Genomic DNA, 19,173 nt, shown 5'->3' on the forward strand with positions numbered 1-19,173 from the left:
GCTCGTGTAACCTGTCACTTGCTGAACGACAGTTTATCCAGGAGGAAGTGGAGAAGATGCTTCAGGATGACATCTTTGGTTTTCCCCTGTGGCCTTGTGAAAGTTAAGTATAGTATCGTCATTTATGTGTGAAATACTGACGACTGACCAAAATAACGAAAAAATTTGTCTGTCCTTTGTCGCACATTGATTACACGCCACACTGCTTGAATGGGGCAAAGTATTTCTCAGATATGGACTTCCATTCAGACAACTGAGGAATCGAGGCTTATGAGGCTGACAGAGAAAAGGCTGTCTTCATAAATCATGGCATCTGTGAGTACAAAGTTATGCTGTTTGGACTTTGTAACACTGTAGCTACCTTCAAACAAATGACTAACACATGACGAATTCGACACCTTATATGGATTTGTCATATTTTCAAGAATATTTGAGGAATATATAAGCCATCTGACAACCTTGTTGATTTGTGTTGAATCTGGAGGTCTCTGCACGAATCCGAATCAAGTGTGCTTACTAGTTTAACACATAGATTTATTGCATGTTGGTGTGCTCACTAGGCCACTGGTGCGTTTTAATAACTGTATAGAATACAGTTCAACTGCATGTACCGCAACGTGCTTTTGTTTTGGTTCGAACAGGCAGTGCCGGTTGAACAGCTTCGAAAGGCGACAGTATGCCTACTTACTTTCAAGACAATCGCTTTCGCATTACAAAACACAGTCTACTTCAGATGACAACGATAAGCATTCGACATTACGAAAAAGGAAGCCCCCGCGACGACTCGCGCCAGGACATGTTGCTCGGCGAAAATATCTCCAGTGTGATTGCTTAACATATTGGTGACTGTTGCCCACGGTGATTTCTCATCTGTGATGGTCACACCTTCATAGATGGTCGCCTCACAGAGTTTTCCTGATTTCTGCGGCTAGGCGAGCGGATGGTACCCAAGTCCGGCGAAGGTGAACGGCTACAGCACATTGGGGACAAATCTCATCAAGGATACGGCGATAAACTTCACCCCACAGATCGACTATAATCATCTACAGGTGACTTTCATGAATAAAACTAATGATGGTGGGAATCTGGTGGCGTAGTACTCGTTGAAAACTCTCTTCGTTCTCTGCAATAGTGTACAGCGTGTCCAGGCATCCACAGTGAAAATATATTGGCGAGTTGTTCTCGTTACTCGAAAGACCTGTTCCTGTGCAGGGCGTTATATGAGGTGGAAAAATTGTTTTACCTGCGTTGGTTGCATATCAGGTAGTCGTTTGATGACTGCGGCATACGTCTCAGTTGGCCGACCCCATTCTTCTTGAAAAGTGCCACTGGTGGCAGAGATTGGGACTAAAGATCGACATACGTCATACTCAGCAATCTCTATTACCTCCTACCATGTGGAGTCCGCGTTCATAGCTGCTGTCTCTTGCCTATTCGGTCCGACAGTTCTGGTTTCCTTAAAATCCTGTCTGTTCTCTCTCACTGCATGGCGTAAGAGCGAGGCGAAACAATGGCGGTCTTCAACAAGTGCCATAGGGACCACTGTCGGGACACGGTGGCATCCCTTTCGTCCGGAAACCAGTACCTGCTGAGACGACACAGTTTTACTTGTGACGTGTAATATGTAGTAATTGTAGATGAGGCAGGATTCTCAAGAGATGGCATAGAAAATTACCACAATACGCAAGTGTGGACAGATGCTTATCCTCTAACAAACATGGAGGCAAGGCATAATAATCGTTTCAGTATCAGTGTATTGGCAGGAACTGACGGTGACAGATTCATAGGGCATGTACTTTATTATACAATTTAACAGATTCTGAATTTCACTGATTTTTACATAATCAGTTACCAGCACTGTTGGAGAACATTGCCTTTGTAAAAAGACGACGGCTGTGGTTTATACACGACAGGACGCGACCACATTCCCTACGGATCGTGCGACAGCACCTCCCCGCAACGTTTCAGGCCCGATTGACTGGTCGAGGAGGGCGTGTAGCACGGATTCCTATTAACCTCAAATGAAGCCGTTAGATTTCTAGCTAATGGGACATTTATAGGAATGAATATATGCCCAATCCATCGCCAAGATGCAGACATTACAGGAGCATGTGAGCAATGGACGTGACGCAATCCGAACCGAGCCTAGTGTATGTGAAACATTGCTATATTTACAGCGAAGAAGGGTTGAACAATACAGGATGAGTGATAACCAAATACAGCACTGCCTACGATGTCTACTCCTGCGTAACAGACAGATGGGAATCAGACGAAAGACTCGCCCATTTCTCAACGGGTATTGTTTTCTAGATAGACGATTTCACAAAATTTTATTTTAGTTTTGACCAATACTGCCGCCTGATTTCGGCGGCTGGGCGACCAACTGAACCTCTGCGCGGTAAAAGGGACTGACTACGGTATATTGGGGAGCGACCTCGTCCAGGGTGCGGCGATGAACTTCGTACCACACGCCTACTATAATCATCTGCAATTGAAGGGCGTGAGCATAAGTGTTCTGATGGCGTCCGGTGGCGTAGTAATTTTCGAAAACAAGCTTCTTTCTCTGCAGTAGTGTGCATCGTGTCCAGGGCGTCCACAGTGAAAATACAACAGCGACTTATTCTCCTGCTTACAAATGCCTGTTCTCCTGTGGGGCGTTATAGTTGGCGAAAGACTAAGTTGTACCTGCTGTAACGACCCAGGCACTGGCAACCAGCCCAGCAGCCCAGTACCAAACCAGATCACAGTCCGTTGGCCAATGCCCCACGAGCTTAACAGCGTCAACAGAAACACCGCTCCCGCATTCGGCGCTTCTCTGTGTCAACAAGAAGGACGTTACGCGGCCTTCAGCCTCATGACCGACGGAACTACCGGTTACGATCCGCCAAGGCGTCGACCCCACTGCAGATATTCCGACGCAGCCTGGATACAGGGGCCATCCTCAGCATTCGGCACGTGGGAACCGGATGTAAACCACCTGGATCAGCCCGTCACGGTGTCTTCACAGCTGAGCCTTCCGATGACACACAGCATGTATCAATCGCCGCAGCATTTACGAGACTGCATCCACTGGCCCGTGAAGCAACGATCGCTGCCCGAGTGTCCAACCTGGGAATACCGCCACCCAGCTACCATCAGCCGCTATCCAACATCATGCTGTACTAGCCGGCTCGTTGCTACCATCCACGAGAACCGTCTGTATTGCTACATCCGTACCGGCAAGCACAAGACCTAAGTTCACCTCTGTCGCCTGGAATCTGTCTGTTCCACTTGTGATGAAGCATGTCTGTCCGTATTCGTCAATAAAGTGTTCTACCAACTAATTGGCTGGCTTCTTCGGACGTTCCAACGCCAACCTCAGCATAGAACCACTCACCAACTCCTACCATACAGACGACCTCTTACAATATTGGTGTTACAATATTGGTGCTGAAGCTGGAAATGGTCGTCCAACGGAGGCTTGAATTGAAGGAGGTGCAGCAGCAGCGGCGTTCAGCGCAAGTTTTCAAGTAAGTGCCGGCATCTAGTCTTTTGTTTTGGGCTCTCTGGTTGTATTTATCCTTCCCCTTCTATTTAGATATACTGTAAGCTTTTGGTCGGAGTGCTGACCTAAATGACTGTTTCTGAGAAATCAACCACTCAGAAGGCAATTTAGCATCTACTAAATAAGGTAGCTAATGTTAAAAGTGAATCGTTTCAAAGGTGAAAGAAGACGAGACTCATCTTCAAGCGTGGCTTCACCCACCCTTGAAGCTGATACAGCACTTTTTTCCGGTAAATCTGGGGAATATTTTTTTGTCTTCGTGGATAGTTTCCATACGGCCGCGAAATTAAGGATCTGAGTGATGAACAACAGTTAAATGTAGTTCGTTTAAAACTGATACGGTGTGCCTGGACATGAGTGATGTGCAGTGAGAAACTGTGGGACGGTCAGTCATTTGCTGACTTTCAGGAAGAGTTAGCCTATCGTTACAGGAAGAAGAATAACTGTCGGCATTATCATGACCAGTAACGGGTATCCAGAAGCAAGGAAACTCAGTAGAGGATTTCGCGGACTACATCAGGAAAAATCAATGTCGGTACGTGTGAATTAGTGAATAGCGATCATGCCAATAAATCCATTTCTCAGGAGGCAGAACAACGGGGGCCTGATGCGTTTTAACGTAGCTTGAAGTTCGAAACATCACGGAAAGTACGGATGGAATTCCCGAGAACCTTGGAAGAAGCAGTGGCAATTACAGTAGCTTTGACAGAAGCTGATTCTGTAACTAGACGAAGGGAGGTGTGGGTAGTGTTTAACGCAGACATAGTATGCTATAGGTGTGTTTCTCCAGGTCACACAAAACATTTCTGTACGAAGCCACAACACAACAACAGGTGCAAGCAAGTCGGACACTCTTTTCAGAAATGTCCACAGCCGCATATAAGGTGGAATAAACGTAATACTCGTTCCACTCCGTTGAATGGTACAGAGATCGCTGTGACCACTGTGCAACGCTCCCAGTAAGTGCGACCACGGGACACCCCAGCGCAAAAGCAGTGGCAGACATTTGCCTATTCGGCTATACAAAGAGAAGTTGTTGTGGGTTGCAGGGCCGCAGGCATCCGTGGCTAGCCAGAGTATATGGAGTACTGTGAATCTGATCTCACTACGTTGTAGGTTTTTGTGTGGGTGGTAAAAGTGTGAATTCTCTCGGTTTCTGACTAGGAGGGAGAGACTTCCCAACATGTGTACGTTCTGCCTACCATAAGCGTTAGCTAGGATGCCATTCTGTGTCTGGATTTCCTGATGAAACATCACGCCAATGTCGGTATATAGCATCGCATGGTAAAGCTGGATAGGACATCGCTCGGCCTAGGTTTTGCACATGAAAGGAAAGGAACTGCCCGCAGGCGACACTCGAGACGTCGGTTAAGCTGGTTAAATTGCGTACACAGCTCATAGGTTTGAATCGTGAGATACGATACCGAAAGACACAGGAAGACTGATATGGATGAACGTAGGAGCTCATCTGCCGATTAATACCGTATGTGTGGTAGAGCCCTTGCCTGAGAAGAGCTACTGGGTCAGATACAACGTTTTGGATTATGTAATTTGTCATATGTGCAAGAACTAGATGTTTCCGAGTATCACGACCGTCAGTATAGATAATTTTGGCTCACAGGAGGTGAGGCTATCAAAATTAATACTGACAGCTGAATTAGAAGCTTCAGAAAAACTGTACTGAGGGGATATGATACAGAAGACATGGAGGAGTTATTAGAATAAAATGCAAGACTGTTTAATCTGCTTGGACGACTAGCAGGTACACTCCTGGTACAACACAGAATTCCCACTGGGAATGAGCCACTTGTGTACAAGGAACCACACTGTGTCCCCCACTATTTGAAACTGGTAATGGAGGAGTGCGTAGGCCAGCAGCTTCGGGATGGAATCATAGAAGAAAGTAGTAGTCCCTGTTCAGCTCCAATAGTAGCTGCACCCAAGAAGTCCTTGGACAAGGAAAACACTTACAGGTCCTGATGCGATTAGAGATTTCTAAATCAGTGAAGAATCACCGATGCATAACCCATGCCTAATATCACAGAGACATTAGACACACTGAGAGTACGCCGTTACTTTACCAACTAAGATTTACTGTGTAGCTACCGCCAATCAGAAGTAGCACCAGAAGATCGGACTGATACGGCATTTTCGATCCCGTTTGGACACTTTCAGTATTGTGAATGCTAAAACTCGCCAGCGACTTTACAATGCCTATTACACACAGTTCTACGATGCCTAAAACCAAAGAAATGCCTAGATTATCTAGGTGACCTAATAATAAACTTCAAGGACTTCCAAGAGCACATGGTACGACTACAGGGAGTACCTGAAAAGTTACGTGCAGCATAGCTGTCCTCAGCTTACAAAAGCGTCACTTTGTTTTGCAGGAAGTCAGCTAGTTAAGTTACATTATTAGCCAGGACGGGGTATGTACCGACCCACTTCTTGTGCAAGCTGCAAACGATTTTTCAAACCCTATCACAATAAAAGAAGAACAATCATATCTCTTGATTGCGAATTTCTATACAAAATTACGCATTTGCTAAAAAATTGTGTAAAATTTAGCTGTACTCCGGATTGTCAAGAAGCATTTCAATAGCTAAAGGAACTACTGACCAAAAGTCCTGTTCTCATTTTACCAGACTATCAGAAACAGTTCATCTTGTCTCGTGACTGTAACAGACATGCACTTGGCTATATTCTGAGCTAAGAGGTGGATGAGAAGAAACACCCCATAGCCTAGGCTTCCAGGCAACTGAATAAAGCAGAAAAGGAAATGCTGGCGATAATTTTTGGTACCACGTATTTTCGTTGCTATCTGTATGGGAAGCATTTTAAGGTCATAACAGATCAAGCTGCACTAAAATGGGCTCTGGGATTAAAGGATCAGATTGGTACGCTAACCTGCTGGGCCTTAGGGCTTAGCAAATTCGAATTTGAGGTATTGCACCGTCCAGGGAAGTCTCAAGGTAAAGTTTACGGATTAAGTCGCAAAATATGACCTTAGAATGTATTTTAATGGACACAGAAGAGTGGTGCAGAGTTCAGGTCGTAAACCCTGTTTGTTTGCGGTACACAAAAGAAACACAGTTCAGTTCTGATGGCAGAATGCTTTACACGCAAGCATAATGCGATCAAGGCATCGTTGTACCAGAGTTTTTTCGGGACGAAATATTGGGGCAAGCTCACAATTCGATCTTGGCTGGGCATCGCGGACGACGAGCCACGGAACGCCGCGTTGCGGAAAATTACTGGTGGCCACAGAGTAAACAATACGTTGAGCTCTGAGTAAAGAACTGAATCCCTTGCGCTCAAAGAGCCGAGCTGAGTCGTCAGAGAAACCCATTGCAAAGACTTCCTGAGGCAGAGAAACCATTTCAGAGGAGCAGCCTTAATTTCCTCGGCACTTCTGAACAAACACCAGCGGGAAACGGTTGTGTTTTAGCTATAATTCATCATTTCTCACGTTACTTGGACGTGACCGTCACACCAAACCAACGAACAGACACAGTGCCTCACTCTTTCGTTAACCGTTGCCTACTGAAATTCGGGACACCAAAATCAATAATAACAGACCAAGCCACGAACTTTATGTCTGAACTATTTAAGCAGCTAAGTCGACTACTGCATGTAAAGGAGTTACGAACTAGCTCCCTTCACCCACAAGCGAACGGTAGAACAGAGAGACTTCATAGGACATTAAGTAAAATTCTATGTTATTTTGGAAATAGTAGTAATGATAGTTGTCATACCCAGTCACAGTACGTCTTAAGCGTTTACAATTTAAAAATCGACGAAAACCCTGCTCTTTCGGCCTGCAAGCTTATTTTTGGTCTAAAAATGCCATCACATTTTGAATTATATTAACCTACTCCAGGTAAGATGTGTCCTCTGTCCGGAACTTAAGCAAAAAGCTAAAAGGGATATGGCGACAGGTGAAAAAAATGAACTTAAAGTCTCTATAAAGACAGGAAAGCACTCACAAAAAAGCGAAATTACCTACGTATCACATTGGGTAGTGGATTGTTACCCATCCGTCACGTTACCAAGGGAAAAAACAGAGAAATAGTTCCGTGGTACCACATAGTTGTAAAAACATCCCCAGTTAATGTTAAAATGCAACTCCAGATCCTAATCATGTTTGTCCATACGAGTAAAGTTCTCTCGTTTCAGGGTGAATCGGAAACACTGCCTCAAGTACCGGCAGCTTCTTCCGAAGGGTAGAGAGCATTGGGTAGAGAAAATAGAAGGAAAGGTGGAAATAAGCCAGTGTCTCAGAGTGTACCTGAGATTGTTAAAGCGCATGCACCACATTAAGACAATGAGGTGGTCTTACGAGGTTAATGGTTCTATTTACTTATTAATTATTGGAACTTAAAGTTACTCCATGATGTGTTCTTTCAATGAACAAGGTTCGTGGTGAGCATCTGCATATTGTTAACTGGTTAGAGAACTATTGATAGAACATTATCGTGCCTTATTCATTCTATTGTTTTGTTTTATATGTAGCCAGTATAGAGGTAGATAAACTGACAGTAAGTGAGTTGGTAATACGTGAGATTCAGTGAGTATATGTGGACGCACTTTGGCGTTTCTGTTAAGGGTTGAAGATAATTTAAAACATACGTGTCATATGGCGATTACGTCCGTAAAAACGATGAACTTGAGGACGTTTTTCGAACGTAAGAGGAACAAGTAAGCTGACAGGGAATTTCCTCTTCTCATATGGTGCAGATCAAACCTAACCCAGGGGCTTGGGAAACCTCACGAAAATTTGTGAGTTTATCGGTACATGGAACACTATCGGTATCACCCTACAGAAAGTCCCATCTCTACGCATCTTTGAAGAACTACTACAGTGCAGAGGCGAGTAAATCAGAGTTTGCCCCACAAAGCGATTGCACCCCATATCTGGATCATGCGAATATGCTCCATTTCGCTCTGAGAATCCTGCGACTAAATGTCCCAGGGAGGTCATTACAAGTGAAACCGAATTTTCGCAGATTTGGTCACACTGGCTCTACTAAGTTCCTATACTGATAGTGGACATTGCCAGCTTCTATGATCAAGGACATTTGGGCGGCGTCCAGAGCATAGAGTTACAGGGTCAAGGATTGCTAATGAAGGGTACTCAATGTGACATTTCAGGTCCCAGTTACGGGTTACCTGTACCATTAACGGAACCAAAAATCTAAACACCAGCTGTTCCATAATATACCTGCCGGACCTGCCTTTCGAAATCCTCTACGAGGAAAACCTGAATTCCATAAACGCCACGCTAGGCACAATTCTTATGGTTACCATGGATCAGATGAAAGCAGCACGAAATGTTCGTATGGCGATGGAACATCTACTCGATCTCGTAAGAAAACGTTGGACCAAACGATGCTACTGACTCATTGCTATAGGGACTAGCACATCAGCCGTTTGTGTTATTTTGATCGTAATATGTATTGTGTACTGCCATTTCAGGCACAGATTTGCAGAATTGCTCAAATCAGGCCTTTACCATCCTTCAGTCTGCGGCTCTGAAGAAGTGTCTCAATCACAGTGAGCAATGATAAGTTGGAAAAGCGAGTTGAGGGTTAAGCAAAGAGGGGTGCAGAAACTCAGCACTTAAGCAACGTAGGAGTTAGGTACTGTATCAAGGGTAAAATTAAAACGAGAAAGAGGACCGGCCGAAGTCTTATCGAGCAATGAAAAACATTTATAGATGTGTTAGTGTCTCTGTTACAGTCAGATCAACAAACAGGAGTCCGGAGGGCCGGTTTAATCTAAGGAGGGAGGAAGTGTAAAGGCCAGACACCGGAAGCCGGGACAGGAGCCCAGCATGGAAGCAGGACACAGTCCACAAAATGTCCTGCCAGCTCAGCAGTGTCAGGTGAGACACTGCTTCCGTGTCACGAAGGTCCCGCCTCATGAGTGACCGAGCAGAAGCTCGGATTTTGTCAAGGACGGGGCAGGAAATCGGCCATGTCATTTGAAAGGAATCACCCCGGCATTTGCCTGAAGCGATTTAAAGAAATTATGCATAACCAACAACTCGATGGCCGGACGCGGCTCTGAATTGTCGTTCTCACGAATGAGAGTCCAGTGTGCTACCCACTGCGCCACCTCGCTCAGTCGGAAGGGGTTTAAGCCAAAAGGATCAACCGGTCACGCTGTCATCAAAGCTGGACCGTCCGACGATGCACAGCTTCTGTCAGTCGTCGCCCCATCTATGACACTGGCTCTGTCAGACCGCGAACCAACGACCACTGTCCGTATGTCCAACCCAGGCACAAGGACATTGCCTCACTGCCGTGCCGCTACCCAGCAGCCATCAGAATCTATCCACCATCATTCTGTGGTAGCCGGGCCGCTGCTACCATCCACGGAGAACGCCTGCGTTGGCGCTTCCGTATCGGTGGGTTGGGGTCCGACGATCATCTCCTGTCGCCTGGACTCTGTTTTAGATGTGCTGAACCGCGACTAATAGCGTCCGTCAATAAGGTATTCTATAAACTTATTGGCTGCCTTTCTCGCCCTTTCCGTTGCCAGCCTCCAGCAGAGAACCACACGCCTACTCCTGCCCTACAGACGACCCGTAACAAACTGCGTTGATTGGATTCTAGGTTGTCGTTTTACGGCTGCGGCATAAGCCTGTGTTGGCTGATTTCACTCTTCTTGACGCATTCCACCGGTGGCAGAGATTGTTACTAAGGACTGACATACACATTCTCTGTCCGCTCCTGCGTTGGGACCGACAGTCATGGCTGCTATCTCCTGTTTACTCAGTCCGACAGTCATGGTTTCCATGAAATACTGTCTGTCTTCTCTCACAATCTGGCACAGGAGTGAGGCAAAGCTGAGGTGGTCTTCCATAACTCCGTGCGGTTCTAGGCGCTTCAGTCTGGAACCAAGTGATCGCTGCGTTCGCAGGTTCGAATCCTGCCTCGGGCATGGATGTGTGTGATGTCCTTAGGTTAGTTAGGTTTAGGTAGTTCTAAGTTCTAGGGGACTGATGACCACAGAAGTTAAGTCCAATAGTGCTCAGAGCCATTTGAACTTCCATAAGTCCCACAGGGACCACTTTCGGGATTTGGTTATGACTCTTTCTTTCGACTATTTCCTGTTACATTTCCTCGATGTTCTGACAACACTTGATTAATTGCTTAGTTGTTATGACATCCTTTGCTAGAACAGCTTGGTATCAGTCTTTTGCAACTCTTTTTATCAAGTGTTAGATTGTGTCTGCTTCTGTCACGTTCTTATTTACAATATGGGATAGCGTCGAAAATACTGTATGTAGGACAGTGGCGTTTCCCTATGGCGTTGTTCTCTGTTCTTCAATTGTTCGTCCGCTAAAAGAACTTTCTACTCATTGTCGCCAAATATTTTCTTCATTCCTGCCTGGAAACTGTTCCAGTTATCGAGCTCCTCTTCGTTGTTCGAACCACTAACCACTGATAGGCTGTGCCGTCCAACTAAAAAGTACCCATTTGCCATATATTTCGAGTGATCTTACCTATTGTACTTCGTGACTCGATCGATTAACTTTAGACATTTCGCTGAATCCTTACTAGCGTCTCTCGAAAACACTGTTGGACGTCTGATGTGCTGAATTGTGGTTATTTTAGTATTCATTGGTGTCCTGAACATTCGAACCTCGTTAACGATGCACTGCTTGTATTCCGGCTCCTGTTCGAGAAGGCGAGGGCTTTTGTGTTACTAATTGCGGCCAACGTCATGCACATGTTTCGAAGTACCTGGCGTCGCCAGCATATAATATCACGTCGTAGCCACACTCATGTTCAAATCCGAAAGCAGCGTCTTTAATGGAGTACAACAATTAGTATCAAAAACATGACTACAACAAAGATCAACGTACAACATGAACACAAGTGAATTCCTGGACGGAGAGAGTTGTTATTTATACAAAAAAAAGTTTTAAATGGCTATGAGCACTATGAGACTTAACATCTGAGGCCATCAGTCCCCTAGACTCAGAACTACTTAAACCTAACTGACCTAAAGACATCACACACATCCATGGGTGAGGCAGGATTCGAACCTGCGACCGTAGCAGCAGAGTGGTTCCGGACTGAAGCGCCTAGAACCGCTCGGCCACAGCCGCCGCCGCTATTTATACAGACATATAACATTTCAGAAAACACAAATAATTACAACATAACACAACATGTTTCGAGACTCTTCCAGAATTTATAAATAGGGTAACCAAATGATAAATAATTGTTGGCACTCGGGTTTGAGCACGCCACTCATAGCACACAACGCAGTCACGCTAGCCACGACACCACACTGCGGACGGCAGAGCGCGCCGCTTTGTAATGTCATTGTACACGCTTCTTCGAGTTTCTGCCACCAACATTCAGAGCGTTTTCTAGTTGACAATGAAGCAGCCACTGAAAAGTTGAGAGTTCGGAGAAAATCTGACCGAGGCGGGTCTGCGTGGGCGAGAAAACTTGACGGTGGGTGACTGACACTAGCTGTCGCAAAGTCATAACCGTCACAGCAATAACAGTCCTCAGGGTAATACGAAGTACAGATCAGCACCAGGTAGCCAATGTCCAATAGTACGTCTAGAGGATGATGCGTGCAGGCTTCACTCGGCGAAAGGTGGAACTGTGTAGCTCCTGGGTCCTGTCTTTTGGCCTATATGAAGCATGTCCAGATGAGCCGCCGGGACCTCCGCCTATCGTGAGTTGCTGGGCCCCGCAACCTCTCGATCCTCGATAACATCCATAGTTTAGACAGCGGAAACGACGTCGGTATCCAAGCGAGATACTATAAATTTCTGAATTATAATTTAAACTGATTACCATGATTACGAGTCGGGAACAGTTTGCTTTCTGGACACGATTCAAGCCACAATTGTCCGGACGGGTTGCCTACATGCGGATCCTGGCCTTCGGCAGTGGTAGGATGATATCATAGTGCCACTACTCAATCCTGATCCACGCCCCATTCTTGGAAATAGGCCAGTCAGAGAGGTTCTAAGCGGTTCTCCGCTGTTAAAATAGATTTCGGGCGTGCAGTCGATCGTCGTAAACTTCATTGCACGATATTTCGGCTGGACGACTGCCAGCCATCTTCAGGTAAGCCGAACGTGGACTGACGAAGACGTTCTCCGCTCCGTCTTATATAGTGCGCTGATAGTACTGCCACGCATGCGATGCAGTCGCGGAGACACAAGGGCCACACCGCCCAGCGACAGAGCCCTCGCTGGTGGAACTGCAATACTCAGCTGCAGTCGGCATTGTTGCTGGCCGCAGCTATCGAAGTCTTCTGGCGTCTTCGTCCCGAGCAAATTTTGGAGATGATGGGATTCCATGCGTTATTCAACTGGTAATCACTGTCACGGTTCATTAGATTTCCCGTAATGCGTATTTCAACGGATTCTTTGATACTGGAGTTCCAAAAAGTTGTTGATGTGGCCAAAATCGAAGTTTTGTGGTACTCCATTGCATGACCGTTAGGAATACAATGTTCCGCAACTGCAGACTTACTGTGTTGCAGTAGGCGAGTGCAACGTTGATGTTCTATACAACGCTCTTCCACTGTACGCGTTGTCTGTCCTATACAGGCCATACCACATTGACACGGTATTTTGTAAATTCCCGCCTTCCGCAGTAACAAATCATCCTTCACCGATCCCAGCAAATCCGAAATCTTAGAAGATGGACGAAAAACCACTTTCACATGAAAACTATTAAGAATCCTCTCTATCTTGAAAGAGATATTTCCAACGAAGGGAAGAAAAGCCAGGGACTTGGCTGGCTCGTTCTCCTCTGTATCCACTTCCCGGTTCCTGGCTCCAATTGAGAAGGCCCTGTTAATTTGCCGGGTCTAGTATCCATTGTCTCTGAACACCGTCCTTAAATGTGCAGGTTTCTTAGACAAATTCTCTGCATTCGACACCGCATGTGCCCTGTGCACAAGGTTTTTAAGTACACTTATGGTCTGGGATGGGTGACTGGCAACTTGAAGTATGCAAGTACAAATCAGTAGGAGTGGGCTTACGATAGACAGAATGTCCCACCGAGCCGTCACCCTTCCGTTTAACCAAAACAACCAGGAATGGAAGGCAGCCATCTTTTTCTAGTTCCATAGTAAATCGAATATTCTCATGGATGGAGTTAAGATGATGAAAAAACTTCGTTAACTTTTCTTCTCCGTGGGGCCACACCATGAAAGTATCATCGACGTATCTCCAAAAACAGTTGGCTTACAAACCACTGATTCAAGTGCTATCTCCTCAAAATCCTCCATAAAAAGGTTAGCCACAAAGGGAGACATAGGGCTGCCCATGGCGACACCGTCAGACTGCTCAAAATATTCCTGGTTAAACATAAAATACGTTGAGGAAAGAGCATGTCGAAACAAAACGGTGATGTCCAATTCAAACTGTTGACCAATTAGAATCAAGGAATCCGCAGGAGGTACATTTGTGAAAAGGGAAACTACATCAAAACTCACTAGAAGATCCGAACTACTTAAGTGGAGAGACCCCAGTTTGTTGATAAAATCAGCAGAGTTCCGTATATGATGTGAACATTTGCCAACAAATGCTCTCAACAAAGAAGCTAGATGTTTGGCTAAATCATATGTCTGTGCGTCAATACTACTCACTATAAGCCGTAAGCGCAGATCTTCGACCTTCTTTGTGCACTTTAGAAAGACCATACAATATGTTCATGCTATCCATGATGTTTCCTAAAAAGCCACGGTCATTCTCAAGGCGCTTTAATATCGCCTACAAGCCGTTCTCTTTATTGTAATCCTCTTTGACCCTTATTTTAAAGTTTCTTCTTGTCTGGCCCACAAACTTCACGGCACTACAGGAGGTAGTACTTATCAAAAGTAGGAGAAAAGTCTCCATAATTATCTGTCCAGAAAGCAATACCTATTGAGAAATGGGCGAGTCTTTCCTTTCAATCCCATCTGTCTGTTACGTATAAGCAGCACCGTAGGCAGCGCTGCAAGTGGTTACCATATATCCTGAGGAATCGTCCAACATTCTTCACCGTGAATCGCACACTGTTTCAAATATAACAGGTTCAGTTCGGATTGCGTTACATGCATTGGTCACACGCCCCTGTCTTAACATTTTATTTTATATACGTCCGCTTTTCTTATTCAGTTTTCGCTTGTGCTAATGTATAAGGAACAACATAGTAAAATCTTTGGTCCATTGACACACAATCAGCACCGATTCAGTAAATACCGTTCTTGTGAAACACAAGCAGCTCCTTATTCATACGCAGTAATGAGTGTTATCGACAGAGGATCTCAAATGTTTCAAGATTCCCAGAAGGCTTTTGACACTGTTGCTCACAAGAGACCTCTTATCATATTGCGTACCTATGGAGTATCGCTTCAATTATGCTACTGGATTCGTGATTTCCTATCAGAAAAATCATAGTAAGTATTATTTGAATTAAAATCATGGACTAAAACAGATGTGATATCTGGCGTTCCCCAAGGCCCTCTGCAGTTCCTAACATACGTAAGTGATTTAGGAGAAAGTTTGAGCTGCCCTCTTAGTTTGTTTGCAGATGATGCTGTCATTTACTGTAGGCCTATAGTAAAGTCATCAGAACATCAAAACCAGTTGCAAACTGATTTAGACGAAATATCTGTATGGTGCGAAAAGTGGCGGCTGTCTCCGAATACGGAAAAGTGTGAGGTCATCCACACGATTACGACAAGAAGTCCATTATATTTCGGTTACAGGATAGATCACAAAAATCTAGAGCCTGTCTATTCAACTAAACGCCTAGGAATTGCAGATACGAACAACTTAAACTGGAACGATCACACAGATAACGTTGTGAGAAAGGCAAATCAAATACTGCGTTTTATTGGCAGAACACTTAGGATATACTCGTACAACAGCTCTACTGAAGAGACTGCCAGAACTACGCTTGTCCGTCCTCTGTAGGAGTATTTATGTGTGGTACTGGATCGTTACCTGGTAGGATTGACGAAAGACATCGAAAAAGAGCAAGAAGAGCAGCGCATCTCGTTTTTTACCATCGCAAAATAGGGGAGAGAGAGTCACGGATATGATAAGCGCGTTGGGGTGGCAATAATTAAAACAAAGACTTTCTTCGTTGAAGGGAGATTTTTTCACGAAATTTCCATCACCAACTTTCTCCTCTGAATGTGAAAATATTTTACTGCCGCCAACCTATATTGGGAGAAATGGTCATCGAAAACGATAAAAGATATAGGACCTCACACGAAAAGATTAAAGAGTATCTTTTTCTCACGCACTATCAGGGAATGGAAGAGTAGAGAAATAATATCAAGGTGGTTCAAAGAACCCTCTGTGAAGCACTTCAAAAATGGTTCAAATGGCTCTGAGCACTATGGGACTTAACATCTGAGGTCATTAGTCCCCTAGAACTTAGAACTACTTAAACCTAACTAACCTAAGGACGTCACACATATCCATGCCCGAGGCAGGATTCGAACCTGCGACCGTAGTGGTCGCGCGGTTCCAGACTGAAGCTCTTAGAACCGCTCGGCCACACCGGCCGGCTGAAGCACTTCATTGTGAATTACTGAGTAGTTATATAGATATTGATTTCATTGGTAGTTGACTTTAATTGGTCACCGGAGCTTCGGGAGAATGTTGAGCGCCACCACTAATTATGAACGCTTTACTATAATATGTGTAACAGAGTCTAGTTTAGGCTCTGAGCACTATAGGACTTATCATCTATGGCCATCAGTCCCCTAGAACTTAGAACTACTTAAACCTAACTAACCTAAGGACAGCACACAACACCCAGTCATCACGAGGCAGAGAAAATCCCTGACCCCGCGGGGAATCGAACCCAAGAATCCGGGCGCGGGAAGCGAGAACGCTACCGCAAGACCACGAGCTGCGGGCAGAGTCTAGTTTAGGATTTACAGTGTATGTGTGTTGCTTCCTCATTATTTTTCAGATTACCTAATAGCATATTAATTTTAAATTGAACAATACTACATAGCAAAATAGACGGATTTCTATTACATGTGCGTCAGCCTATGCAGTAATGAAAAATAATAATTTATCTTTTCCTTGTATTATAGAAGTTGGCCGTGCGGGATTAGCCGAACGGTCTCAGGCGCTGCAGCCATGGGCTGTGCAGCTGGTCCCGGCGGAGGTTCGAGTCCTCCCTCGGGCATGGGTGTGTGTGTGTGTTTGTCCTTAGGATAATTTAGGTTAAGTAGTGTGTAAGCTTAGGGACTGATGACCTTAGCAGTTAAGTCCCATCAGATTTCACACACATTTACAGAAGTTGACGATGGATTGACGTCGTCCGTATCGACGTCGCTATACGGGCGAGAGACAATGAGTGGTCAAACAGAGAATTTTAACGGTGTACTATGTCTAGGGCAAACATATGCATTTGGACAATTGGTGCGTCTTATTCTGTAGTGATATCGTGATACAGTTGTAATGTGTCTTCACAAGAAATAGTTGAAGATGACTTGGGAGGTATGGTACAGCGAGAAGAATTCGACAGTGCACTGAAAGATGTGCTTCGATAAAAGGCCCCTGGAATATATGTCATTCCATCAGATCTACTGAATGCTTGAGAGAGTCAGCTCTGACAAAAATATTCCACCTCATGCGCAAGATATTGGTTGTTTAAATTGAAGTATCACTTATTCATAAAGGAGGTAGAACTGGTTAAAAGAAGAGAAAACATCCTGAAATTATATGACCGGAAACCAATAACTGTTGCAGTATTGGAACTTTTACTTGTGACGTGTAATATATAGTAACTGCAGATGAGGCCGTACTCAGAAGATATGGCATAGAAAATTACCACAATACGCACGTGTGGGGAGATGGAGGTGAGGCACTTTTGATATTTCCAGTGTAAGCGTACGGGCATACATTTTATTAAAGACAGTAACAGGTGCTCTGTATCACCTATTTCTGCCTGGTAAATTATGAGCTCTATTGGAGGACTTAACCCTTGTAGAAAGTCAACGACCGTGATTTATGCACGACAGGACACCATCACATATGTACGTTAGCTATACACTATGTGATAAAAAGTATCCAGACACCCTCAAAAACATACTTTTTCATATTAGATGCATTGTGCTGCCACATACTGTCAGGTACTCCGTATCAGTGGCCTCAGCAGTCAATACACATCGTGAGAGAGCAGAATGTAGCGCTCCGCAGAACTCACGAATTTCGAATGTGGTCAGTTGATATGTCGTCACTTGTGACATACGTCTGTGCGTGAGATTTCCACGCCCCTAAACATCCCTAGGTCCACTATTTCCGATGTGATAGTGAAGTGGAAACGTGGAGGGACACGTAAGCGCAAAAGCGTACAGACCGACGTCGTCTGTTGACTGGCAGAGACCGCTGACATTTGAAGAGAGTCGTAATGTATAATAGGCAGACATCTAACCGAACTATTACACAGGAATTCCAAACTACAGCAGGATCAACTGCAAGTACTATGACAGTTCGGCGGGAGATGAGAAAACTTGGATTTCATGGTCGAGCGGCTGCTCATAAGCCACACATCACGCCGGTAAATGCCAAACGACGCCTCGATTGGTGTAAGGAGCGTAAACACTGGACGATTGAACAGTGGTAAAACGTTGTGTGGAGTGTCGAATCACGGTGCACAATGTGGCGATCTAATGATAGGGTGTGGCTACGGCGAGTGCCCAGTGAACCTCATCTGCCAGCGTGTGTAGTGCCAACAGTAAATTTCGGAGGCGGTGGTGTTATGGTATGGTCGTGTTTTCCATGAAGGGGGCTTGCTCCTCTTGTTGTTTTGCGTGGCACTATCACAGCACAAGCCTACATTTATGTTTTAAGCACCTTCTTGCTTTCCACCGTTGAAGAGCAATTCGGGGATGGCGACTGCATCTTTCAGCACAATCGATTACCTCTTCACAATGTACGGCCTGTGGCGGAGTGGTTACACGATAGTAACATCCCCTTAATGAACTGGCATGCACAGAGTCCTGGCCTGAATCCCATAGAACACCTTGGGAATGTTTTGGAACGCCGACATCGTGCCAGGCCTCACCGACCGACATCGATACCTCTCCTCAGTGCAGCCCTCCGTGAAGAACGGGCTGCCATAATCCAATAAACCTTCCAGCACCTGAGTGAAAGTATGTCTGCGAGAGTGGAAGTTGTTATAAAGGCCAAGAGTGGGCCAACGCCATATTGAATTCCAGCATTACCGGTGGAGGGCGGCACGACCTTACAAGTCATTTTCAGCCTGGTGTCTGGGTACTTTTGATCACATAGTGTACATACACACAAAGCAAAAACGCTCTCGAAACTCCTACTTCAATATTGGCTGCTGCCTCAGGAACAAAGTACTCAGTACTGGGCTGCATTCTTGGACATAGTACCACGAAGAAGCTGAAATATCACCTGAATCATGAGAGTAACAACGTCATAATAATGACGAATTAAAACTTGTGTCATCTTCATTTATGTTCTTATTTAACCTCCTTCATTTACCTCTGTGAGTTTGGCTCTGAAAGTCATTATACCAGTTTTCTTTCTTGTTGTTGGTGTCTCTCTTACTTTTCCTGTGGCCTTCATATCCACTATTGCCACAGTCTTCATTTTAAACGAC

Source organism: Schistocerca americana, chromosome X (assembly GCF_021461395.2).
Source record: "Schistocerca americana isolate TAMUIC-IGC-003095 chromosome X, iqSchAmer2.1, whole genome shotgun sequence".
NCBI classification, from domain to species: Eukaryota; Metazoa; Arthropoda; class Insecta; order Orthoptera; family Acrididae; genus Schistocerca; species Schistocerca americana.